Consider the following 27,623-nt stretch of genomic DNA (forward strand, 5'->3'; position numbering starts at 1 on the left):
CCAAACAACCTAAAATGTCATTGTGTTTTCTGTTTCAGAACTTAGGACTTTTCAACACAGGCTCTGTTTAACTTTTTGTTTCAAACCCTTCTATCATCATCTTTCATAACAAGAAATTTCTCTGACTTACTTTTCTCCCTTGTATGTCTTTTCAAGTACATGATCTTACTACAAGCTGAAAACCTGCTTATCTGTAGAAAGCATCTGTCCTTATTGCTCATTCCTTCTGTTTACTTACTGATTTATTATCTACATTTTAGGAACAAACCAATTCTAATGGACTCATACTGCTCTTTGCTTCTTTGTGGGTGGCCACTAAGAGGATTTGAGATCAAATTTTTCATACAATTATAACATGCATAGACAAAAAGGATATAACACATCTGGACCTTTGGGTAAGCATTTAGTAGCATATGAGTTAGAGAAATGGAAATGGATTCCTTTGGTTATTGATACTACAAAATGGATTTTAGATTGGACTATAAACAATGGTAGCTGAAAAGAAAGCAGCATGTGAGTGAATTTTCTGGGTTGTACTAACAGACATGGTAGAATTTAAGGTCAAACCCAGCTTTGTTTAACATCTTTGTAAATAATCTAGAAGACCGATTTAAAAAAAAAAACACCCAAAACCTTTAATTACATGTTTAAATGACTTCAAGTTGGGAGGTGTTAAACATGATATGAGGGAAAAGACTAGTGTAGATTTAGATAGATGGAATGATTATTGCTTTTTCCTTATAAATAAGAAAAAGTATAAAACGATGACTTAGTGTAAACATAATGTCAAGTAAGTTATTAAAATTAAAAAATGAGTAAAGGAAGAAGGTAGTTGATAACGATCACAGAAAGCAATAGATAATGTGCAAAAGAAGTTAAAATGGTTGTTTATTATTTAGGGTTTTCTTAAAATGGCTCTGATTTCTATCAAGAGTACATACATTATTGGCCATAATGCCAATATGATACAGAATTTGTATTATTATTCTAGTCATAAAATCATATGCACAAGTTCATATATTCTGTATTTAATGTTCGTTTTGTTAATTTTAAAAGTCAGAAGAGAATTAAAAAGGCAACACAATGTTTACTTTGCGTTTAAAAACAAAAAACAATGCAGAGTACACTAATTCAGGCAGAAAATCCAAAATGTACTCCAAGGAAAGATAAAGTTGAGATTTTTTTTTTCTTTAAAAGAAAGGTTAAGAGCAAGTTGAAACAAGTAGTAAAAGGGTTGATTAGTACTAACTAACCAGTGTAAATCAGCTAGGCTCTACAGAATTGGTTACTGATTTTCTAGAAAGAATGGAAAGGAAAAAGACTCATTCAATGTTTCAGCAAGTTATCCCTAATCATCATTTCTCTTGATCCTAATGGCTTCTTCAACAATGTTTGCTTACCGGTTTTTTAAAACAATAGCTTTGATTCAGTCCAAAGGTCTCTGGCCCAGCTCACAGGAGAGAGATGACACAATGCCAGTGTTAGGACTACCAGGCTCCATTTTTAAAATAGCTTCTGGGTGTCAACTTTTCATAGTTTATCTTATTTTAAAAATTTAGCATATCGGGGAGGGATGGGGCAGAATGATAGTACAGCAGTAGGGCATTTGCTTTGCACTCTGCTGACTCTGGTTTAATCCTGGTACCACATATCATTCGCCAAACCCTGCCAGGAGTGATACCCTGGATGTGGAGCCTTAAGTTCTGAGCACCACTGGGTGCGGTTCCCCTCTCCCTGCCTCCTCCACAAAAGTTAACATATATGAAAGGTTAATTTAAGTAGGGTGAACAAATACATGAATTTAAATGCATATCTGATTATGTAGAGCAGAGCAGAGCCCCAGCAGCTGGAGACCTCTGGAACCCAGTCACAGTCATGCTAAGACCACTCTCCACCTGCTCAGACGAGCCTCATACAAGAAGCAACTGGCAGAGGAACCCAGGTGTGCGGGACCCGAGGCTGAGATCTCCAAACCTGCTTGGATAGGGATTGGGCCTCCTCCACCCAGATCCCCCATCTTCCAGTAGCTAAGACGCCCACCAGCTGCCGTGTAATCCCACCAATGGCCAAGATCCAGAGACTATAAAACCAAGTTCTCGGACCTCTTATTGTCTAGTTCTCACTCTCAGAGAACCTGGCAGGCTACTGAGAGTATCCTGCCCGCATATATGCCTGACTGGGAACACCTGTAAAGGTGATTAGAGGCTGCCCCAAAAGCTTCCATCCCTCTCATAGAGCCTGGCAAGTTACTGAGAGTATCCCGCCCACATGGCAGAGCCTTGCAAGCTACCCGTGGCATACTCAATATGCCAAAAACAGTAACAATGATGGTCCTCATTCCCCTGACCCTGAAGGAGCCCCCAGTATGCCATCGGGCTGCACTAGCAAGTGACAGGACGGATGGAGATGTTACTGGCCCCTGCTCGAGCAAATCGATGAACAACGGGATGACAGTGATACAGTGATACAGTGATCTGATTATGCAGGTGCCACCACATTACGTAGTCAGATAACAAGCTAACAGAAAAGTGCCCAAATCTCCAAAACTTCAAACTTCCTTTTGCAGCTCTTCTAGCACCCCTAACCTTTGGCAACCAGTGTTTTTATCTATTATTTAAAGGTTCGGGCTGGAGAGATAGCACAGTGGGTAGGGCGTTTGCCTTGCACGAAGCCAACTTGGCTGACCCGAATTCGATTCCTCTGCCCCTCACAGAGAACCTGATAAGCTACCGAGAGCATCTCGCCTGCACGGCAGAGCCTGACAAGCTCCCCAAGACATATTCAATATGCCAAGCACAGTAACAACAAAGTCTCATGATGAAGACGTTACTGGGCCCGCTCCAGCAAATCGATGAACAATGGGAGGACAGTGACAGTGACAGTGATTTAAAGGTTTGCATAGGTAGCATGTAAATGGTATAATATACATATATATTTTTAGATTAAAAAAATTATTAGTGAATCACCATGAGGTACAGTTACAGACTTACAAACTTTCATGCTTGCATTTCAGTCATACAATGATTGAGTACCCATGCCTCCACCAGGAATGGCATAATATATTTTAAAACATTTTTGTTACTTTTTGAGGTGGAGTTTTTTAAATTGTGGTAAAAAAATACACCCTTAAAATTTACTGTCTCAATTATTTCTCAGTGGACACTACAGTAGTGTTAACCATGAATGTACTGTTGGAATTCTAGAACTTTCCTCTTGCAAAACCAAAACTCTATCTACTGAAAACTTCCTTTCTCCCCCATCCCATAAAGGTCCTGAAAACCAACGTCTACTTCCTGCTACTAACAGTTTTACTATTATAGTCCTCATATAAGCAGGACCATGCTTGCTGTATTTGTTCTTTTATGATCGACTCATTTCACTTAGTGTACTGTTCAGATGGTTCATTCATGTTGTAACATACAGCAGGGTGTCCTTTGTTAAGGTTGAACAATGTTCTATGCTATTTACATACAATATTTTTCTTATTCCATCTTTTGTTAATAAGACATTTATATTTTTAGATCGCTTCCATCTTTTGGGTATTGTAAACAATGCTTCAATGAACATGTGTGTGTAAATATCTCTTCATGAACCTGTTTTCAATTCTTTTGGATACATGCCCAGAAGTGAGACTGCTGTACTAAATTGTAATGCTAATTTTTTTTTGAGGAATCTCTACACTGTTTTCCATAGTGGCTGCACCATTTTATATTTCCATAAACAAATATTCTAATTTATCCACATACTAACCAAAACTTTTTAAAAATGGTTACTCTAATGGATATAATGTGATATCTCATTGTGGTTTTGGCATACATTTCCCTAATTATTAATGATACTGAGCATTTTTCAAATATTATTCACTATTTGTATATCCCCATTGGGGAGAGGTCTATTCAAGTCCTTTGCCTAATTTTTAATCTAGTTTTTTTTATTTGTTTAGATGTAACAGGGTTTTTCTTATATGCTGTGGATATTAGTCCCTTATTGGATGGCTTACAATTTTTTCCTCGTCCTATAGTTCAATTTTTTATGTAGTCAATATCATGATGATATTTCCTTTATGTTATAGAAGTTTTAAGTTTGAGGTAGTGCCATTTGTCTATTTTTACTTTTGTTGCCTATGCATTTGTCCTATCAAAGAAATCACTGCTATATTAAGTGTAATGGATTTTATCCCTATTGTATTTATGGTAGTTTTTAAGTCTTTAATCCATATTTAAAAGTTTTTGTGATTGATATGAGATACTCCTCTTCCTTTATCTCCTCCTTCTCCCCTCATTTTTTGGAATGTGGACATATTTTCCTAGCACCATTTGATGAAGAGATGGCTTTTTCTCCATTGTATTCCCTTATCCCTTTTGTTGGAGATTATTTGACCTTATCTATGAATGTTAATTCTGGGCTTTGTATTCTATTTTAGTGATCTATATGTCTATTCCTATGCCATGCCATATTGTTTTCATCACTATAGCTTTATAATGTTTTGGGGAGCTGTTTGGATCATGGTCTGTACTTAGGAATTATTCTTATTGATGGCTCTTTCCTTAAGGGTTACTCTTGGAAGTATTTGGGGGACCATATATGATGCCAGGGATTGAACTGGGATGGTCACATTGAACTGGGATGGCAAGTTCTGTACCACATGTACTAGCTCTCTGGCCCCTACAATACATCTTTTAATCATAAAAAATGTGACACCTCCAGCTTTTTTCTTTTTGTGTGTGTAATATTGTTTTGGGTACAGAGAGAAGAAGGACCACATGGAGGGCTGGCCCCACAGCTCCCGGAGAAGAAACCAAGTTCCAAAAAGAGCCGAGATCACCGGGAAGTCCCAGATGGGGTAGGTGCTGCATCCCGCCTCCCCCAGATGGAACCCTGGTGACCAGAAACCTCCACAAGCATAGCTCGAGTATGCGGGAACTAGGACTTTTCCTCCAAACCGCAGGGACCATCCTGGCCCCCAAATAACCTCTGATCCCGTATATACAAAGTATATATCTCTGTATATACAAAGTATATACAAAGTATATATCTCTGTATATACAAAGTATATACAAAGTATATATCTCTGTATATACAAAGTGATCAATGGGAAGTAAATCACCCAACATTTCTCCCTGAAAATCAGAGTTAAGTTTGGAGCACGGCCACAGCCCCAGAAGCACAAGGACTTAATGCAGAACCCAGCAGCTTAGAGCAGAAAAGTGAACGGACTATGCGTTAATCCAGGCCATCATGTCTGCCCGGAGGGGAAAGGGTGTTGCTCCCTTCCGCCCTCCTCCCTCTGGAAAGAAAGATGGCGGCCGCATGGGAGCCTTGTGGACAGCAGGTATGAACCGGGGGTGCGGGGGTGACAAAAACCTCATGGGAAGGGGGGCGTTCCGGTCCATCCTTCACGCCCTACCGAGGTCACCAGTTGCCCCCCACGAGCAGCTCTCCAGCACGGCCATGGCCCCAGAAGCACAAGGACTTAAGGCAGAACCCAGCAGCTTGGAGCAGAAAAGTGAACGGACTATGCATTAATCCAGGCCATCATGTCTGCCTGGAGGGGAAAGGGTGTTGCCCCATTCGCCCTCTCCTCTCCGGAAAGAAGATGGCAGCCACATGGGTGCCTTGTGGAGAGCAGGTGTGAGCCGGGGGTGTGGGGGCGACTAAAACCTCATGGGAAGGGGGGCGTTCCAGTCCGTCCTTCACGCCCTACTGAGGCCGCCATTTGCCCCCCATGAGCGGCTCTCCAACACGGCCATGACTCCAGAGCACAGAAACCAATCTCTTAATTATCTGACTCTCAGTAGAAATACTTCCAGGGTTAATTAGCAAAATAGCAGAAATCCAAAACCAACATTTAATTCTTGAACCCAGCTGTAGAAAGCGAATCACTTCACAATGCTTTCTCAACATGTCTGATGTGGGGGGAGGGGGTAAACTCTAATAGTGGTGCATCTTTTATTGAAACAATGAATCTAATCAAAGCAGATAAAGTGTCAACTAGAACTCATCTGCCTCGCAGGCATTGGGAGGGGTGGGGGGTGGGGTTTTATTGGGGTTCTTCGTGGTAAAAAATAAGTATTGGTAAAGGGAAAGGTGTTTGATATTTGCATGACTGAGACCTAAACCTGAAAGCTTTGTAACTTTTCCCACAGTGATTCAATAAATCAATAAATTATTTTTTAAAAAAATTAAAAATATATTGTTTTGGCTATTTGAGTGCTTTGAGATTACATATGGGTTTGAGAATTTGGTTTTATTTTGATATTTTTGAAGATTTGTTTTTATTTTTATTGTTGTTCTAGTAAGTAAGCAGCGATAGCACAGCGGTAGGGCGTTTGCCTTGCATGCAGCCAACATGGCCGACCCGAGTTCGATTCCTCCGCCCCTCTCGGAGAGCCCAGCAAGCTACCGAGAGTATCTCGCCCGCACGGCAGAGCCTGGCAAGCTCCCCGCGACGTATTCGATATGCCAAACACAGTAACAACAAAGTCTCCAATGGAGACGTTACTGGGCCCGCTAGAGCAAATCGATGAACAACGGGAGGGCCTTTACCTTTTACCTTTTAGTAAGTAAGCAAAAACAACTTCTGCCAAGGCTTTAAGAGAGAAGATTGTGGGGCATTCCTGGAGTTGTGAGCATATCAGCCAAATCAAGTGCTATCTTTTTCCAAAAGACTGAAAGCCATCATTTCATTTTCCCACTTGTTTTATATTAGTAAAGTAAAGTAAAGGCCTTCCCGTTGATCATCGATTTGCTCGAGCGGGCCCAGTAACGTCTCCATTGGAGACTTTGTTGTTACTGTGTCTGGCATATCGAATACTCTCGGTAGCTTGCCGGGCTCTCCGAGAGGGGCGGAGGAATCGAACTCGGGTCGGCCATGTTGGCCGCTTGTAAGGCGAATGCCCTACCGCTGTGCTATCACTCCAGCGGCCACATTGCTAAAATATGTGCACAGTAATCTTGTGACTTAATCACTTATTTTATTTTTTACTTTAATGCAGACACATCTATAAACAATAAATGACAGACATTTTAGAAATTTCAACCCCAGAGTATTCTGATAGGGAAGTTCAAACTTTTCATATTTATTGTGGTTATTTAGAAAAATTATTTTCATTTTATTTAATGCTATCTACTTGTCAGTTTATTTAAATTCTTCCTTTTCCCCCCTTTCATTATTTGTGATCATGTTTCAGTAAAAAATTCTCCCTGGATTTTAGAAGATCTACTATGTACTTATATTTAGTGGGTATTTATACTTTTTTTCACAGTATCTTATAGTTATTCTTGTACACATATTTCATTATGTATTTTATCACCACACATAGCACTATTGATAGTTCCTTAATGTAAATAAATATCCAGTCTGTGATGTGGATTTCTTCATTGTCTCATAATTGCTTTTGGAGTTTGTCCAAATCAGAATTCCAAAGAGGTCCATATATCACAATAGCTTGACAGGTCTTTCAAGCTCCTTTTAATCATTATTCACACCCATTTTTTTCTCCTTGTAATTTATTTATATTGAAGAAATAAAGTCGATTCTTCTATAGTACCGCCTACAGAATAGATCCTTCTAACTGAATCTTTGATAGTATTATTTAATATGCTCCTTCTCAGCCCCCAGATGAGAAGGGGCCTTAAATTGGATGGTAACAATGGGATGGTGACAATTGTAAAGAACTGGGTTTTAGTTGCTTTGTTTGCATTTTGGGGAGAAGTGTAGAGGGAAATCAGGTTGTTTGAAGGACATCCAAGCAAAACTCTCAATTACCTCAACAAGAGGTATGAATCAAAAGAAACATTTGGAAAGATGACCTTTAAAGCATAGGATTAAAAAAAATGAACTTTTCAAATCCTATGACAGTGTAAATAGAACCAAGAACCAGTATGCCAGCCTGGGTCATGCTAACAAAGGCAGAGGAGCCCAGGGGATCTGAAGAGCTGTCCTGGGCAAGAGGAGAGAATCGGAAGAGTGTGGTGTCCTAAAATCCCAGAGAAGAAAGTTTTCTGAGAAGGAGGAAGCTGCTCCTGCTCAGAGCTGTGTCAACATTACAGAAATGAGAAAAGAGTTGGCTGGAAGAGATGAGCATAGCTTTAGGAAACAGGAGGTAACCCTTGACTCTTAGGAGGAGTCTTAGTAGAGGAATGAAATTATGGGAGGTGAGGACTGGGAGGAGAGGTATCAAAGGAGGCAATTTACTATTTTTTAAAATTTATTTCTATTTTTTAAATTTTATTTTATTTTTACAAAGTTGTTCAAAATAATTCATTACTTTTAATATTCAAGCATCAATCCCACCACCATTGCACCTTTCCACTACCATATTTTGAGTGTTTCCACCCAAATCCCAAACCGTGCCCCCGAAAGCAGAACTGAAACAATTAATTTTGTATTTCTTGTTATGAATAATCCACTAAAAATGGTCCAATAAAGTTTCTCTAGAGGAAAGTGTGTTGAGATTGTTGTATTTCATCCTGGAGCCATTAAGCCCTTGTATAAGAGATTACAAACATGTTTGTTAAAGAAATCTAATATTGTGTGCTACTCTTGGTGTATCAATGGTGTGGAGTATGAGAAGTCATGTGCTCCAGGAATTCTAAAATTTAGAACATGATTATACAGAAGATTCACTCATGGATGAGGCCTATGTTGCTGTCTTTCAGGAGCTTTATTTCTGAGTCTCTGAATCATGGCCATTGATGGAATTATATTGGCACCAAGGGCAGTTTGTGGGTGTGACTGCCAAAATAGTAGTAAACATGGGAGATGGGGGCAGGAAACCCATTCCTGCTCCAAGTGAGCTTAGAGATTTCAGTCACGGTCCCTCAGACTTGGGTTTTTCTGCATATTGACTAGTGGGTAAGGCTTGTCCAAACCTGTGGAGAACAGCTGTGAGCAAGACAGTGATTGGATTCTGAAGGTTTCGACTGTCAGGGCTTTGTTGAGGTGGGGAGGAAAACTCAACCAGCTGCAATAAAGGAGGCAATTTAGATGGGAGATTCTTTTTTTTTTTTAATTTTTATTAGTGAAACACCATGAGGTACAGTTGTAGATTTACAAATTTTTGTGCTTGGGTTTCGGTTATACAATAATCAAGTACCCATCTCTCCACCAGTGCCCATTTTCCACCACCATGGATCCTAGTATCCCTCCCACACCCATCCCCCCATCCCACCCTGCCTCTGTGGTAGGGCATTCCCTTTTGTTCTCTCTCTCCTTTTGGGTGTTGTGGTCTGCAAAAGAGGCATTGAGTGGCAATCATGTTCAGTCCATAGTCTACTTTCAACATGTATCTCCCCTCCTGGGAGGATCCTCCAAACACCCTTCATTTGGTGCTCTCTTCTCTATCTGAGCTGCCCTTTGATGGGAGATTCTTTTTATAAAATATTTTCTGCATAACATTAGGCCCCCATAACCATGCCACCAGACTCCGAGCTAGGCTGTTTTACACGGGGCATGGCAGAGGGGGGCAGGTGAGAGCCCTCCCTGCCCCAAGGGACCCAGCTCCAGCAGCCAAAAAACTCCACAACCCAACCACTGCCAAGCTCAAGGCCACTTCCCACACACCCTGGCTGAGCTTCACGCATGAGTGAAGTCCCACGAAACCCAGGTAAAGCAGAACTTTGTGACCTTGGACTCTGGGCTCAATGGGACAAGGAATGGAGATCCTCTGTCCACTTTCCCCAGTCTCCAGTGACCCAGGGGTCACACCCATAAGCCACCCTGCTCGCACCAGATAATCTCGTCATTGGTCACTGCCAGATCTCATGGCTGCTTCTCCCAGAAGGGAACATAACACGAGGCCCCCATAACCATTCCACCGGACTCCACGCCAGGCTGTTTCACACAGGGAAAACCAGAGGGGGGCGGTTGAGAGCCCTCCCCACCCCATGGGACCCAGCTCCAGCAGCCAAAAAACTCCAAAACCCAACCACTGCCACACTCAGGGCCATTCCCCACACGCTTGGGCTGAGCCTCACATATGAGTGAACATATTTCTGGATACATCATAAGACACTCCCTACCCATTCTGCATAATTGCAACACCACATTTGATGGGGTTCAGATAGTAGGAAACAAATCATAGAGGGAAATATATATATTTATGATATATATATATCACTATCACCCCGTTGTTCATTGATTTGCTCAAATGGGTGCCAGTAACATCTCTATTCATCCCTGTCATGTGCTAGTGTAGCCCGATGGCATACTGGGGGCTCTTTCAGGGCCAGGGGGATGAGGAGCATCATTGTTAGTGTTTTTGGCATATCGGGTACGCCATGGGTAGCTTGCCAGGCTCTGCCATGCAGTCGGGATACTCTTCGTAGCTTGGTAGGCTCTTTGAGAGGGATGGAGGCTTTTGGGGCAGCCTCTAACCACCTTTACAGGTGTTCCCAGTCAGGCAAATATGCGGGCAGGATACTCTCGGTAGCCTGAGTGAGAACTAGACAATAAGAGGTCTCTCTCTCTTTCTCTCTCTCTCTCTCTCTATATATATATATATAATATATATATTTTTTTCAGATATCACTTGTATCACTTGTCATCCCGTTGCTCATCAATTTGCTAGAGTGGGCACCAGTAACGACTCCATTTTTCCCTGTCACGTCACATGCTAGTGTAGCCCAATGGCATCTGCTCGCTCCAGGAACATGAAGTGCCTCAAACTTCAGGATCTTGATGAAGAAGTCTGGCCATCTCATAGGTGGGCGGCCACATGTCCTTTTGAAGTTCTGTGGAATCCAGTCAATAACAGCTCTGGTCCAGGGGTCATCTCTAAATCGCATTATGTGTCCGGTCCATCTGATTTGTGACATCTTGGCAAAACGAGACAGCGTCCCTGATCTTTGATCGTCGACAGAGGTCGGAACTCCAGATTCCTTTTCTCACTTCAGTGAAGCGTGATACTCCAAGCATAGCTCTTTTGATTCCTCTTTGGATGATTTGAATAGCTTTCTCATCCTGTTTTTGTAGGGCCCAGGTCTCTGAGGCGTATGTTAATGCAGGAAGAACAGTGGAGTCGAAAAGATGTGCCAGGAGCCGGAGTTTCTTTGTGCTCTTAACAACTTCTTCAATGCTCTTAAAGGTGTTCCATACCACTCTCTTCCTCCTGCGCAGTTCAGTGCTAGGTTCATCATGTTGAGTTCTCGATCTAGGTACACATAACTGCTGCATTTGGAGATGTTCATTCTGTTGAGAGAAAATGGAATGTCAGGGACTAGTCCATTTCTCATGAACATTGTCTTGGTGAGATTCAGCTACAGTCTGACCTTTCTACACTCACGGTCGAAGTTGGTTGGCATTTGTGCTACTTGGCTAATGTTTGGTGTTATTAGAACGATGTCATCAGTGAAGCAGAGGTGGTGTAGTTGCCAACAGTCTATCTTCACTCCCATTTCTTCCCATTCCAGTCATCACATGATGTTCTTGAGGGTGGCACTGAAGAGTTTCGGTGTAATGGTTTCGCCCTGCCGAACCCCTCTCTTTATGTCGATGATTACTTCTTTGTAGAATGGTGAGATCCTGGTGGTGAATCTGTAATACAGCTTACAGAGGATCCTGATGTACTGAATTTGAATGCCCTGTTTGGCTGGGGCTTCGATGACCACTTCTGTCTCAAAAGAATTGAAGGCCTTCTTTAAATCAATGAACGTTAAACAGAGTGGAATCTTGAACTCTCAAGAAACCTCAATGAGCTTGGTCATTGTGTGGATATGATCAATTGTGCTGAATCCTTTTTGGAACTTGGCTTGCTAGGAATGGTTGTCCTTCATCTAGTGTTCTGTCAATCCTATTCAGGATTTCTTGAGTGAATAACTTGTAGACGACAGACAACAGGCATATCAGGCGATAGTTGCTGATGTCGTGAATGTCTCCCTTCTTGAACAACAGAACGGTCCTGCAGGTTTTCCATTGGGACAGAAACTTGCATTCAGACAGGTAGTGTGTGAAGAGCCGAGCCAGTGTATTGACGACTACTGGAGGCAGATTCTTCAAGTGTTCCAGTCTGATCTTGTCTGGACCGGGTGCTGTATGGTTCTTTACCGACAAATGGAGTGTCGGATTTCGGAAGGGAGAACGATGGGATGGGAATGACATATCCATCCTGCAGAATTTGGTATGTGGGCAGGTGGACGTGGCTATCGAAGAGATCCGAATAGAAGTTGTGGATACCCTTTTTCATTGCCCTTCTGGAAAACGTGATAGATCCATCAGGATGTCAGAGGGCAGTCATCTTGGTCTTGTAGTTGGCAAAGGACAGGTTGGCGTTGCGAATACTTTTCTGGCTTCTGCCACATCAGCCAACACTGCTGCTCTTCTCTCTCTGAGGTCTTCCTTTATCTCTTCTCTGCCCAGCTTTGCAAGCTCGGATGTTAGCTTGTGATTGCCCGAGGGTTGTGCCAAACCACCTTGGCGGATGAGCTCGAGTTTCTGAAGACAGGTATCTTTTTGTGAATTTCTCTCTCTCAGCATTCCTTGCACAATCATGGAGGTGCTGAACCAGTCAGTCATATTCTTTGTTGATGTCAACAACGGCAACTTAACATATCACCGCAATAGTGCCAAAGAGCTCCCAGTTGGTAGTCGTTCTGGTAGTTCTCTTCTTAAACTTTGCAGACCTTTCTCCCAGCTCTGTGAAGTAGAATTTCGCACAAAGGAGACAGTGGTCCGATCCCATTTGGAATTTTGGGACAACAGCAATATCAGTCAGGCAAAACTGTTGATTGAATATGATGTGGTCAATTTCATTGTGGAATCATCCACCCGGAGACTCCCATGTCCACCGTTTAGATTCGGTCTTCTGGAACAGTGAGTTATCATGAATGGTCTTGGTCGACATGATGAACTCAGACAGTCTCTCACGCTGTTCATTCCATTCTAGGCCATGGGTCCCGATGTGGAGTTCTTCGGGCAATCTTCTTGGTCCTACCATGGCATTAAAGTCACTGAAAATGACCTTGCAGAAGGTGTGGTCTTCTTTATAGAACTTCTCCAGCTCCATGTAGAACTTCTCAATTTCTTCTTCATCATAGTTGGATGTTGGTGCATAGACAATGAAAATAGAAACTACCAGCAATGAGCCACATCTATTCAAACGTAAGCATCCAATTCAGGTTGTTAGCCTTCAAACGAATTAATCCTATGGCCAAGTTTATGTTGACGAGGACACCGACACCACCGATGCCTCTACTGTCGCATGTTCCAAGGAACATTCTTCTCCAGTGTTGAAAATGGCGTGATATGATCCATGCCTTGTCGTCAATCCAATGACATTGTACTTGATCTTCTGCATTTGCACCATCAGGTCCTGGATGGATGCTTCCAATGCCAGCGTACATGTGTTAAAAGTACAGTCATTTTAGTCCTTCTTTATTTTGGCAGCCTAGTTTGGCCCTGAGATTTTAGCAGCCTCTCCTTGCTAGTCCTTTTCAATGCTCTTCCAGGGTCAGGGGAATGAGGCCATTTTTGTTACTGTTTTTGGCATACCGAATACACCATGGGTAGCTTGCCAGGCTCTGCCGTGCAGGTGGCATGTTGATTCTTTCTTAGCCGGTTGGGACTGTTGACACCCCCTCACCAGGATGAGGCAGTGAACCATCGAAAATATATATTTTTCAGATAGATATACCAAAACTCACATCACCCACGCTTTAGCATGTTAGTGATATCCTATAGAATGTCTTACTGGCTCCTGCCAAAATAGAACAATCTTCACACTGTTTCTTTTGTGAACAATTTTTTGTAAGCATGTTCAGCAGTTCTTCATAATAGACAATATGAAATATATTATTTTGGTTGTGTTTGGAGACAGGAATTGAGATCTGGGATGGAAACATTCCGAATTTGGTGGTGGGAAGGTGTAATGGTGGTGGGATGAGTATCTGAATATTAAATGTAGTAAAATATTGTGAACTAACTTATAAAATAAAAAATAAAAAACATTTTCTACACTTTATTTAAACATCGTTTACAAAATTGTTCACGATGATTTATTATGGGCATTCAATATTCCTACCCCGATCCCACTACCACTGTCACTGTCCTCTACCATCATCTCTGTTTCCCTAACCACCCCTCCAGTCTTTCCCCATAGTAGTCCTGCAGTAATTTATTTTACATTGATTGTTACCACTGCATGACTAATGGAATGATCAAAAATACTTTATGAAAAGAAAATTTGTAAAACTGTTATGTCTCACCACGGGGGCATTACATCCTTGTCCAATGGTTTATTAAGCTGCTGCTGCTCATTAAGCCTCTGTGTCACTGTTTTTGTTAGTCGAGCTTAGTTGGCTTTTATTTTACATTCCCATCCAATATGGTGTGCTCCTACTGGAATGTCAGTATTGTAGAGTTTGGAGATGTTGTGGGAATGCAGCTGAAGACTCCAGAAATTCTAGAATAGTTAGCTGGGTAGAATATTTAACTAGCTTACATAAAATTTTCAGCAGGTTAGCATCTCTGTGGAGCTCAGTCCTGAGTCAATGGAGTCTGGCCCAAGGCATAGCAGCAGCAGCTGTTGGGGCTGTGAGTGGGTTTAGGGCAGAAGCCTGCCCCCCCTTTTTAGTTTTTATTTGTGAAACACCATGAGGTACAATTGTAGACTTATAAACTTTTGTGCTTGGGTTTCAGTTATACAATGATACAAAGTTATACAATGAGGGAAGTACCCATCCCTCCACCAGTGCCCATTCTCCACCATCAATGAACCCAGTGGGCCTCCCAACCCCCAACCCCCCCACCTGTCCCACCTCTATTGCAGGGCATTCCCTTTTGCTCTCTCTTTCCTTTTGGGTATTGTACTGCCCTCCTTCTTAAGCATGCTTGTAGGTCTCCCATGATGGGCAGGAAGAGAGTGAAGACTCAGAAAGGAGATAACTGATGTCCAATTGTCACGCTCTCATTGCCTACTTATGTTTAACTAGAGAAATAAATTTTACCAGAGCTACCACAAGAATCAGAGCCTGTCCTATTTCTTGTACTATAGATTTCTTTCTATCTTAAAGTGTTCTTTGATTTAATTTTTTCTGTGGGTACTTTCCTCATAGTTCTGTATTTTTTAAAGATCTTTGCATGTTAAAAATGCCCCTTTTTTCGTCCTCATCTGGTTCTGTGTGGTTCTTGGATCCCATGAATTTCTCTAAATGTGATTTTAATATTTTCTAAATTTTAGGGTTGAAAATGAGACGAGTGATACTTATTTGATGACCTTAAATGGTTTTCTTTGAAAAATTGTAATTCCTTGGACTGTAGGAATTTCATCAGACTAAGTGAAAAACAAGTTCTTTCATTGGAATAACTTTTAAAAATTATTCTGGCTTTTTACTTGATTATCTTGATCCATCCAAAGACCGGTCTTTCTTCATTTTTTTCCTTGTGGAATTTCTAAAACTCATTATTCTCCTCTTCCCCCCGTCCCAACTCCAAGTTTCATAATTTGCCTTATATATGGTATATTATGTTTTCAGTTTAGTCTATTTGAACTCCGATGAAGTATTTAGCATTTACCCTTTAAAAAAACTTACTGAAATTTTTTAGTGGGAACACTGCTAGCAGTACTTGGGGGTAACCAAAGTTATATCCCACATTACCAGGTATCTAAACCAGAGACTTGCATATGCAAGGAATGTGTTTTTCCACTTGAGCCACATCCCTGACCCACAAATCGTTGAATTTTAAACCCAACTGCACAAAATCAAGTTACGTTCTTTTGGAGGTCTTCTCTGTGCTTTAGGAATATGTCCTTTAGCCGTTGTTACATTCTTGCTCTTTTACTCATCAAAGAAATCAATTTTTGTAGTCACCAACAGCTTAGAACATTTGGTAGCATGCCTCCTTCAAGTGATAAATGGTTAATGACCTTGTTGGCTGATTCATATTCTCCATCACAATGTTTGGTATAACATTCTCAATAAGTGGAGAACTGAAATGTATAGGCCAATGTGAGAAGAGAGGCTCTATTCAACTGCTGGCATCCTTCACCCCAGATACAGGAAGTTCTATTGCCTTTATCCTTGCCCAGCACAAAACCAAGCATCCTTGGCAACATTTGAGTTCTAGCTTGGTAAGCACTGATGCTCTAAACTATAATTTATGCCACAGAAGACAAAGCATCAGATATAATTGGGCCCTCCTCCAGGTTTCAACAATAATGAACAGTTTTCTGAGTAGTCTTGGAATGAAAGAAAAGTGGTTCAAGAATTTGAGCTCAAAATCTCCTTCGATTTGATTTTCAAGTTTGCAACTTTTAAACTATTGTCCCACAGCACAAGTACCAAATGCTGGAAGATAAAATATAAAGATTATGTGAAACATGTGATTCTTGGTATGGTTGTTAGGAAGACATAATTTTTTGATGCTTTTAAAAAAATTTATTAGTGAATAACCATGAGGTACAGTTACAAACTTACAAACTTTCGTATTTCAGTCATACAATAATCGTTTACCTAGGAAGACATAATTAATTGAGGTGTATAAATAGTTGGAGTCATGATGAGAGCAAATTATACTTCAAATTGAACTTTACATAAAATGCCACATTTAAAAAATCCATTAGAGATTAAAGAATATGACTTAACATCAAATTGGGGTGTATAGTTTAAAGTTACCACATGAGGGGCCAGAGTGATAGCTCAACAGGCTGAGCACATGCTTTGCACACAGGAGTTCCAAGTTCAATCTCCAGCACTTCATGGTCCCCTGAACACCACCAGGGGGAAGTTCCCTAAACAGAGCTGGGAGTAATCCCTGAGTACACAGAGTAAGGTCCTAGAGCAACAACAGAAAAATTAAGTCATCACATGAGAGAAGTGGTATGCTTGTTATTAAATAATTTTTATTTAAATTAGCTAATTCCATCAAACTGAAATGGGGGCTGGATGAAATCCAACAACAGATCAGATGCTCAACCCCCAATGGTCATACTAAACCTTCTCTAGTATGTCTCTAAAATGACAGAGGTGCTGAGTAACCCACCCTAAAGTCTGCTCACTCACAAAGTTTTAATCACTTTGGTTTAATTAATGTTTCTAAATAAATTACAAGTTAACAAAATGTTTGTCAGTCTAGACCCCGATCTGGGCTTGCCTCCATGTGAAGCAAACAGTGGCCAGAAGCCAGGGACGTTTAGTGCTCTCTGAAATCCATGCTGAAATATGAGCTGGGCTCCAGGGAGACATGGGGAGCAAAAAACTTATCTGGGTTCTTTTAACTGCCTACTATTTTCAGTTTTAATAACAGTATTCTCTGTACTCAGATATAAAAATAAAGTATGTCATGTACATTTTTTGAGGGTGGGAGCCACATCCTGTGGCGCTCAGTAGCTACTCGCAGCTCAGTGCTCGGGATTCACTTCTGGTGATACTGGGGATCTAACTCTGGCATCCTGTATGTAATGCATGTGCTCAGACTGTGGAACTACCTTTTTATCCCTGTGGTAATCTACTTCCTTAGAAGAGACAAGGAAAGCTTTGATTAGAACCAATTGGGTTTCTACAATTATTGATGCTTCTCTCTCTCTTTTAAAAAATTATTATATATATTTTATTGAGTCACCATGAGATACACAGTTACAAAGCTGTTCATGATTCGGTTTCAATGCCTATCTCTCCACCAGTGTCCATTTCCAACCATCAATGACCACAGTTTCCCTCTGGCACCCCCACTCCCCCAGCCTGCCTCTATGGTTCTATGGCAGGTTTCTCTCTCTCTCTCTCTCTCTCTCTCTCTCTCTCTCTCTCTCTTCTTTTGGGCATTATGGTTTGCAATACAAATACTGAAGAGGTTACCATGTTTGTTCCTTTACCTACTTTCAGCACAAAGTTCTTATCCAGAGTGATCATTTCCAACTATCTTTGTCATAATGGTCCTTTCTCTATCCCACCTGCCTTTCCCACAGCACTTCAGGCAGACTTCCAACAAGGAACTAATCCCCCTTGCCCTAGTTTATACTGTCCTTGGATGTTAGTCTCATACTATGTTTTTTAATATGTATTTTATAAATGAGTGCAATCATTCTATTTCTGTCCTTTTACTTCTGACTCATTTCACTCAGCATTATAATCTCTATGTCCATCAATTTATAAGTGAATTTCATGACTTCATTTTTTTCTAACTGCTGCATAGTATTACATTGTGTAGATGTACCAGTTTCTTTAACCAGTGTCTGTTCTTGGGCACATGAATTGTTTCCAGATTCTGGCTATTGTAAATAGTGCTGTGATAAACATAGAAATGCATATGGTATTTCTGCACAATCATGAAGGTGCTCAACCAGTTGATCATATTCCTTGTCAATGTTGTCAATGACAGCATCTTCCCATGTTGCCACAATAGTGCCAAAGAGTTCCCAGTTGATGGTCGTTCTGGGAACTCTCTTCTTAAACTTTGCAGCTCTTTATCTCCGCTCTGTGAAGTAGAATTTTGCATGAAGGAGACAGTGGTTTGATCCCATTTGGAATTTTGTGACAACAGTTACATCAGTCAGGCAAAGCCATCGATTGAATATGATGTGGTCGATTTCTTTGTGGAACTATTCACCGGGAGACTCCCATGTCCAATGTTTAGATTCGGCCTTCAGGAACTGTGAATTACCATGCGTGGTCTTGGTCGATATGATGAACTCAGTTTCTCACCCTGTCTGTTCCATCCTAGGCCATGGGTCTCTACATAGAGTTCTTCAGCTGATCTTCTCGGTTCTATCTTGGCATTAAGATCACTGACAATGATCTTGTAGAAGGTGTGGTCTTCTTTATAGAACTTCTCCAGCTCCATGTAGAACTTCTCAATTTCTCCTTCATCATAATTGGATGTTCGTGTGTAGACAACAAAGATAGAAACTGCCAGCCGTGAGCCACATCTATTCAAGTGTAGTCATCTGATTCAGGTTGTTAGGCATTCAAATGAATCAATGCTCATGGTCAAGTTCGTGTTGAAAAGGACACCGACACCACTGACGCCTTTTTTGTCGCATGTTCTGAGGAACAGTTCTTTTCCAGTGTCGAACACGGCGTGATGTGATTGATGCTTTCTCGTCTCAGTCAGAACAATGATGTCACATTTGATCTTTCATACTTGTATCATCAGGTCCTTGATGGATGCATCCGATGTCAGCATATGTGCATTGAAAGTACAGAGAGTCAATTTTGTCCTCCTTTGTTTTGGCAGCCTAGTTGAGATTTTATCAGCCTCTCCTTCCTCATTGACTGGTTCAACACCTCCGTGATTGTGCGAGGAATGCTGAGAGAGAGAGAGATAGCCACAAAAAAGATGCCTGTATTCGAAAACTCTTGAGCTCATTTGCCAACGTGGCTTGGCTCAAGCTTCAGGCAACTGCAAGTGAACATCCGAGCCCGCAGCAGTACAGAGAAGTGATAACTCAAAGAGAGAAGAGCAGCAGTGCTGGCAGATGCGGCAGCAGCTGGGCAAAGCATTTTCAACACCCACCTGTCCTTCGCCAACTATAACACCAAGATGACTGCCCTACGACGTCCTGATGGATCTATCACATCTTCCAGAAGGGCTATGGAGAAGATTATCCATGACTTCTACTTGGAACTCTTCGATAGTCAAGTCCACCTGCCCACATATCAAATTCTGCAGGGTGGATATGTCTTTCCCAACGTTCTCCCTTCCAAAATCTGACACGCCACTTCATTGGTAAAGAAGCGAAGAGCACCCAGCCCAGACAAGGTCATACCCAAACAGCTGAAGAATCTGCTGTCAGTACTCATCAATACACTGGCTTGACTTTTCTCACACTACCTGTCTGAATGCAAGGTTCCATCCCAGTGGAAAACCAGCAGGACTGTACTACTGTACAAGAAGGGAGATATTCATGACATTGGTAACTATCGCCTGATCTGCCTTTTGTCTGTTGTCTACAAGCTGTTCACTCAAGTCATCCTAAATAGGTTTGGCAGAACACTAGATGAAAGACAACCATGCGAGCAAGCCAGGTTCTGAAAAGGATTCAGCACGATCGACCATATCCACACAATAACCAAGCTCACTGAAGTTTCTTGGGAGTTCAAGATGCCACTCTGTCTAACGTTCATTGATTTAAAGAAGACCTTTGATTCTGTTGAGACTGAAGAGGTTATCAAAGCCCTAATCAAACAGGGTGTTAAAACTCAGTACATTAGGATTCTCTGTGTGCTGTATTACAGATTCATCACCATTCTACAAGGGATTGATCATCCATGTCAAGAGAGAGGTTAGGCAGGGTGATACCATTTCACCAAAACTCTTCAGTGCCACCCTCGAGAATATCATGCAGCAACTGGAATGGGTAGGAATGGGAGTGAAATTAGATGGTTGGCAACTACACCTCTCTTTTGCTAATGACATTGTTCTAATAACACCAAACATTAGCCAAGCGGCACAAATGCTGGCCGACTTCGACTGTGAGTGGGGAAAGGTCGGACTACAGCTGAATCTCATGAAGACAATGTTTATGAGAAACAGTCTCGTTCCTGACATTCCATTCACTCTCAACGGAACAAACATTTCCTAATGTAACAGTTATGTATACCTAGATAGAGAAGTCAACGTGACGAATGACCTGGCACCTGAGTTGTGCAGGAGGAAGAGAGTGGCTTGGAATGCCTTCAAGAGCATCGAAGAAATAGCTAATAAGATGAAGAACCTCCAGCTCCAAGCACAACTCTTTGAGTCCACTGTTCTTCCTGCATTAACATGTGCCTCAGAGACCTGGGCCCTACGAAAACAGGATGAGAATGCTATTTGGGTCTCTCAAAGAGAAATCGAAAGAGCTATGCTTGGAGTATTATGCTTCACTCAAATAAGAGAAAGAATCCAGAGTTTCGACCTCCTTCGACGCTCAAGAATCAGGGACGCTGTCTCTTTTGCCAAGGTGTCAAAAATCAGATGGGCTGGACACGTAATGTGATTTGGAGATGACCGCTGGACTAGAGCCATTACTGACTAGATTTCATGGGATGTCAAAAGACCACGTGGTCACCCACCTATGAGATGGTCAGACTTCTTCGTCAAGATCCTGAATGATCGGTTCGAGGCTCTTCGTGTTCCTAGAACAAACAGACGCCATTGGGCCACACTAGCAAGCGACAGGGATGAATGGAGAAGTTACTGATGTCCACTCAAGCAAATCAATGAGTAACGGGATGTCAAGTGATCAAATGATCAAATAATGGTATTTCTGCAGTGTGTTTTGGGCCCCTGGGGTATATTCCCAGAAATGATATGATACTTCTCTTTTAAACTGTCTTTTATCTATGCGGTTTTTCCATTTCCATGATTTCTCTTGCTTTCCCTTGCTGTGTTTTTAGTTTTTCATTGACTTATTAAAAGTATAATTAAAGTATTTCAATGATATCAGTTAACAATACATTTATGAATAGGAAAATCCATCTCTTATAATGGTAGTGTATGTGATTTGGATAACCAATTGATTATAATAAAATAATAATCAATTAACTGATACATCATCTAAAACTCGAGGCAATACACTATTGAACCCTCTATAACTGAAGTTTGGCTTCTTACTGGAATAGCAGACAGCTGCCTATGGCTGTGCTTGGTTTTGCCAATTTAGTGTTATTTTGTACATGACATTAGGTGGCTGTGCTTGGTTTTGCCAACTTAGTGTTATTTTGTACATGACATTAGGTGAATGCATTTTTCCCCTTTGAGTAAATTGATTTATAAAGACTAACTTTAGAGGTACAATTTCACACCTTTCAAAAGTCTATTACCACACTGGACCCACAACCAAAGCACTGACAGCCCTCTGCTAGTCCAGTATATCCACTCCCCACTTTGATTCCCTGCTCCGCTGGGAATCAAACCTCAGATCTGCTGCCAGAGTCCATGGGTTTGTTTTCATTTGGCCTTGCCTGTTTCCTTGCTCTGCTTCCCTATATCCCACATACGAGTGAGATCACCCAGTATTTGTCTTTCTCCTTTTGATTGGCTTCACTTGCTATAACACACTTCTGTTTCATCCATGTTGTTCAAAAGAAACGATCATTAAAACCAGAAGGTATATGCTATATGTATACAATGGACTACTACTCAGCCACTAGGGAAAAAAATAGACTGGGTAATAGTTCATTGTACACATCTACTGTGTTATCTTCCCATCCCCCTGCCCTGATTTGGGGGCCATACTTGGTGGTGTTCAGGGGTTATCCTGGTTCTGCATTACTGGTTACTTTCTGACTATTTCTGGAGAGCTCAGGGGACCATATGGGATGCCAGGAAGGGTATCTGAATTGACTGGAGAGCAAATGTCTTAGCAGTTGTGCTGTTGCTCTGGCCCTTCTTCCAATTTTTTTGATGGAATAGTTTGTTTCTTGCTGAGTTTTATGAATTCCTTATATAGCTTAGATTTTAGCCCTTTGATAGGCATATGGTATGTGAATGTTTAGTCCCATTTAGTAGGATCCCTTTTGTTTTAATGACCATTTCTTTTGCTGTGTATGACTTTTAAACATGTAATCTCATATGCATTTTTTCCCTTTACTATTGGAACTGAATCCTTGAACATACCACTGAAGCCAATATCATGAGTTGTTTTCCATGAAACTGAATCCATTTCTCACACCATGCACAAAAGTTAGCTCAGAACCAATTAAAGGGAGGGGTTACAATGCTTGCCTCGTACATGATTGACCTGGATTTGATCCCCAGAGCCACATATGGTCCCCCACGCACCACCAAGAATAACTCTTCACCACAGAGGAAGAAGTAAGCCCTGAACATAACCAGGTGTGCCCTCACCCCACACCACAAAATGATTAAAGACTTGGATGTTAGTCCCCAAACCATGAAATACACGGAAGAAAATAAAGGTAAATGAATGCAATTTTTCTGGTTGATCCTAAGTCATTCTAAACTCCATCTCATGTTTATTATAACTAAGTTACCCTCCAAATTTTTGTGGAGAAATATCCCAAAGTAGCATTTTTTAAAAGCGCTTAAAAAATGAAAAAAATTGTGCATCAATGAGTTGTGAGTACAGCATACATAAGAAGCATTAAGGGGATTCTGCAGAGGTCATTTTGAGTCACAGTGAAAGACTTTCCAAATTGTGTATGTATTTGAAAAAAAACTAAATAAAAATTCTATACTCTAATAGGACTATAGAAAGCTGGCAGAGTAGAAACATGAGGATGATGCATCTCACCAACTCATTGTTTTTTGTAACCAAATGTACACACACACACACATACACACACAACACACACACACATCCCTGCCTGCTGTTGGCTCTAGGTTGCAGTCTACATATCTCCTTGAATATTTGTACATCATTACCCCACTGTTGTAATCACTGTAAATTTATAAGTATTGATATCTGACAAGTACTGACATCTAATTAGTCTCCATCACTACTCCTCCAGAGTCCCTTGGTTATTCTAGTTCCTTTGCATTTCCGGGACTGGGATCGTCAGTTTTCACACTGTTGCAGTCAGGGACTGGAGCTGTCTTGGAAAGGATTATAGCTGTGGGCTCTTTGGTATATTCTTTCCTCCCCCAATTACCAACGTTCGTATTCTGCAGCTTCCTCATTCAGGATTTCCTCAAACTTCTTATTCCAAGATGACTTCCCTTCTTGTTTTCCACTATGTTTTCATTTCTTTGATCGCTTGATCATTTGACTTTCTGTTAATCATCGATTTGCTCGAGCAGGCGCCAATAATGCCTCCATTCGTCCCTGTCGCGTGCTAGTGTAGCCCAATGGCGTCTGTTCGTTCTAGGAACATGAAGAGCCTCAAACTGATTGTTCAGGGTCTTGATGAAGAAGTCTGACCATTTGGTAGGTGGGCGGCCACACGGTCTTTTGACATCCCGTGGAATCCAGTCGGTAACAGCTCTAGTCCAGCGGTTGTCTCCAAATCTTATTATGTGTCCAGCCCATCTGATTTTTGACGCCTTGGCAAACGAGACAGCATCTCTGATTCTTGATCGTCGATGGAGGTTAGAACTCCGGATTCTTTCTCTCATTTGAGTGAAACGTGATACTCCAAACATAGCTCTTTCAATTCCTCTTTGAGAGATCCGAATAGCATTCTCATCCTGTTTTCATAGGGCCCAGGTCTCTGAGGCATATGTTAATGCAGGAAAAACAGTGGAATCGAAGAGATGTGCCTGGAGCCGGAGGTTCTTCGTCCTCTTAGCTATTTCTTTGACGCTCTTGAAGGCGTTCCAAGCCGCTCTCTTCCTCCTGCACAATTCAGGTGCCAGGTCATTTGTCATGTTGACTTCTCAACCTAGGTACACATAACTGTTGCATTGTGATATGGTCGTTCTGTTGAGAGCAAATGGAGTTTTTTTTTTTTTAAAAAAGAAAATTAATTCTGCTATTTCAGTAAGGCCTTGAAAAAAGGATAAGTTGGGGGCTGGAGCGATAGCACAGCGGGTAGGGTGTTTGCCTTGCACGCAGCCAACATGGCCATTACAGGTTCGATTCCCAGCATCCCATATGGTCCCCCGAGCACCGCCAGGAGTGATTCCTGAGTGCATGAGCCAGGAGTAACCCCTGAGCATCGCCGGGTGTGACCCAAAAGAAAGCAAAATAAATAAATAAAGTAAAGGTTGGGGAAATGTGCATTTAAGAGAGAGATTTTAAAAAAAAGAAAAAAAGAAAAAAGGATAAGCAAATAGAAACACTAATTTATATCAGGAAGTAGGGGCCTCTAATTCTTCAAAGACACAACAATAAAATGAATGCCCTGGATTCACCATTCCTCCCTTCCCCTTATCATTCCCACTTCTCTGTCCCTACTTCCAAAAGCTCAGCCCAGCCCACAGGTAAACTGCAGGTCAAACAAATGCTACTAAAAATAAAAGGACTGTAGAGTTGCAGTGATTCTCATGATATTCATTCTCTCACTCTCATTGATTCAAAAAACACTTGCCAAGTATATCCTGAATGTTTGGCATTACTGCAGGCACCAGAAATGCATACACCTGTGTCTCTAAGTTCTTAGGTGTTCAAAGACCAGAAAGAAACAATTTTCAAACAAAAGACAAGAGGTGAGTATAAAATTCGCATTACATCAAAGAGAGAGAGAGGGACAGAGAGAGAAGAGAGAGAGAGAGAGAGAGAGAGAGAGAGAGAGAGAGAGAGAGAGCGAAAGAGAGAGATGGATCTTTGTGATGTTGTCCAGAAAGGGGCAGAGTTTCTGGGTCTGAGAGTTCTGAAGGTCCAGTGATGGCCACTTAGGGTCTTGTAAACACAGAGCTTTAAGCAGTGACAGCAGCTGGTGGGGAAAGGTTTCTCAGGGTATGCAAAGCAGGCGGGTCTAAAATGGCTAGAACTCTGCTTATTTGCACGACTTTTTAAAAATAACTGGATCTGTGAAAAATTGAATTTGGCACCAGTGGGGTTTGGAACTTGCAGTTTCAGTCTGCAGTAAAGAAATAAACAATTGAGGAGTTGATACACCAAGGCAATCTTTAGCTCATTTATGTAACAGCATTTGTTCCATTGAGTTTCTAAATCTTGCAGTTTGCAAATATAATTTATAGCAATGCATTTGAACAAACAAAATCACATAAAAACAGAACAGTCTGACTCTCCTTTGAAGCTGTATTTCTTTTCATTTAGTATAATAAAAAAATAAACCCAAACAATCTAATTTTATTCTGCTTCAAAACAATTGGCAAGTAGAAAGTAAGGAGCCGGTCTGGCCGGCTGTGAGGAGTTCAGATCAGCATCAGACCCGCCTCAGCGTCTAGCTTTCCAACCTAGGTATCTTCCATTAGCTTCTGTGTTTTCATATGTGACAGGAGAATAATGGTGCCTTCTTAATTACAAATGTAGAATTAAACAAGATGAGGCAGATGGAACACAATGTTAGAATCTCTGGCCTTTATGTCAACTGAGGTGACTACAGAGGAGAAATTAGAATGTGAACGTGAGTCAGAGATAAGTCACTGCCACCCCACTAAGTACAGGATTAGCAGTGGGGATGCAGGAATTATTTGTGACCCACTTCAATATCCTCATTCACTTAGAAACAAAGGTTGAAGTGTAGAAGAGAATTTCGCAAGGAGATTGTGACAAATGTTCTTTGCAGAAGTTGGCTACAGAGTTTTGCGCCCTGGTCTCTGCTGGGGGGTTAGAGTGTTTGTTTTTGTAGCCAGCTTTCAATGGAATTGTGAAGAACACCATGCTGCCCCCTTAGTTGTAAACAAAGAGAACCAAGCAAGAATTGTCCCTAACCTGGCCTAAGGAGTAGACGCGAAGCCCAGAGTGTTGGCCAATTGCTCTAAGGGTGTAGCGAGAAAAGGGAGGCAGAGTTTGGACTGGGCTGTACTCTGAGATATAGCTGTAGCCAAGCAGGTAGATGGTTTCTCCCTGGACAAGCTGTAGGTCCCACCAGAGGGGGCTGGACCCCATTAATAGGGCTGCCAGAAAAGTGGCATAGAACGAGATAAGCACATTGGCGGTGCCCACAAGGAATGGAGACAAAGAACACACAAGAGTCACTATTAAAAGAAGACTCAGCTTTGATTGTTTGCCTGACCAACCTCTGGGATCTACTAAAATCTCAACTTCCCACTACGGTTACCACATTTCTGACTATTGAACACTTGAGATAAGGCTCTTCCAAACTGATATTGTATTGAATGTAAACTGCAGGCTAGCCTTTAAAGAGTATGTTTTGTTAGGCAGGATGGGGTTGGGGCCACACGAATGGTGCTCAAGGCTTAATTCTGGTGTGCTGGGGGGTAGGGGGAGCATATGGGGAGCTAAGAATTGAACCTGGACCAACTGTGTGCAAGGCAAGTGTACTATCTGGCCCTGGATTTCAAAGAGCATGGGAGAAAAAAAATGTATATTCTAAAAAATGCCTATTTGACTACTGAGCTGATTTCAAGGATAATAGCTTTCATTTTATTATTTTTACTTAGTTATCTAATGTTTATTGAGTTCATGCTCTTCATTATATATTCACTGTTAAGAATGCAATCATTTACAAAGATGGTTTAATATTACTTCTCTTAGATGCATTAGTGTTCAGTATTGACTTTATATTCTCAGATTAGCTAGCTCTTATCTAATTTAAATATTGACATCTTAAAGGCTTTAAAGAAGAATGCAAAAATATTTCAGTAATAATTTATATTGATCACATATTAAAATTTTAGAACACAAAATATATATTTAAGATGTGACTATGAGTGGATTAAAGACCTTGATATTAGATCAAAATTCAGAATACACATTGAAGAAAACATAGGTGGAACTATCCAGTGTATGATTTGACTCCACTGGAAAAGAAAGTTTCTGTGGCAAAAAAAGGAACCCTCTGTCAATGATGGGACTGTCTGATTCAGTCTCTATGCAAAACAGCTGGAAACTTCTTTAGAAACTAAGAACATACTCTCATATAACCATACTCTCATATGACCAGTGACTTCATTTGTAATCTATCCCAAGGACACAAAAACATCAACTTGAAAAGATACATGTACACTTGTGTTCATTGCACCTGTAAATACAATCACCAGGATATGGAGACAATCCAAATGTCAAAGACAGTTGAGTATCTAAACAAGTTTTAGTACATGGAAATGGAAAGTCACTCGGCTATCATAAAAGATAAAATCGTGCTATTTGCTGCAA

The sequence above is a fragment of the Sorex fumeus genome, unplaced genomic scaffold (genome assembly GCF_029834395.1).
Source record: "Sorex fumeus unplaced genomic scaffold, SorFum_2.1 ptg000026l, whole genome shotgun sequence".
NCBI classification, from domain to species: domain Eukaryota; kingdom Metazoa; phylum Chordata; class Mammalia; order Eulipotyphla; family Soricidae; genus Sorex; species Sorex fumeus.